The 860-nt window shown below is 37.6% G+C and overlaps 1 non-coding gene across 1 annotated transcript; it reads right to left on the reverse strand.

The window, feature by feature from the left end:
* Window positions 1-400: 400 nt before the first annotated feature.
* On the reverse strand, window positions 401-507 carry LOC139846100 (small nucleolar RNA R71). The gene has a single exon (XR_011758844.1). It is a non-coding gene; the product is annotated as a small nucleolar RNA R71 (small nucleolar RNA).
* Between the last annotated feature and the right edge of the window lie 353 nt (window positions 508-860).

Genomic DNA, 860 nt, shown 5'->3' on the forward strand with positions numbered 1-860 from the left:
TTAAATCAGAATCCTCTAGTGATTCAGAATCAACCATTAAAATCATGGAAAATCTGAAACCTTTAAGCATGGAAGACCGAATGAGGGCTAAACGCACTGGCCTAATGCGCCAGATTATGAAATCAAAGGACAAATCCTACACATGGTAACTAATCAATGCCAATTTAGTGGTGCGCCGAAGGAAGATCCAAACGAACATCTTCGTACCTTTAATAGGATTTGTACTTTATTCAAAATAAGAGAAGTGGAGGATGAACAGATATATCTCATGTTATTTTCCTGGACTTTAAAGGGAGAAGCCAAAGATTGGTTAGAATCGTTACCTGAAGGGGCGATTGATACATGGGACGTTTTAGTTGAAAAATTTCTTAAACAATTTTTTCCGGCATCTAAAGCCGTAAGACTTCAAGGAGAAATTGTTACGTTCACACAAAAGCCAAATGAAACTCTATATGAAGCATGGACAAGATTTGGAAAGTTATTGAGAGGATGTCCGCAACATGGTTTAGACACTTATCAAATAGTACAAATATTCTACCAAGGATGCGACATCACTACAAGAAAAGACATCGATATAGCAGCTGGTGGTTCCATTATGAAGAAAACCGCAACTGAAGCTTACAAAATTATTGATAACACTGCTTCACACTCACATGAGTGGCACCAAGAAAAAGATATCGTTAGATCATCTAAAGCAGCTAGAGCCGATTCTAGCCATGACTTTGATTCCATTTCTGCAAAGATAGATGCTGTTGAGAGACGAATGGAAAAGATGACTAAAGATATTCACTCAATACGAATTAGTTGTGAGCAGTGTGGAGGACCACATTTGACAAAAGATTGTCTCAGTATTGAACAAA

This window comes from Rutidosis leptorrhynchoides, chromosome 4 (genome assembly GCF_046630445.1).
Source record: "Rutidosis leptorrhynchoides isolate AG116_Rl617_1_P2 chromosome 4, CSIRO_AGI_Rlap_v1, whole genome shotgun sequence".
Taxonomy (NCBI): domain Eukaryota; kingdom Viridiplantae; phylum Streptophyta; class Magnoliopsida; order Asterales; family Asteraceae; genus Rutidosis; species Rutidosis leptorrhynchoides.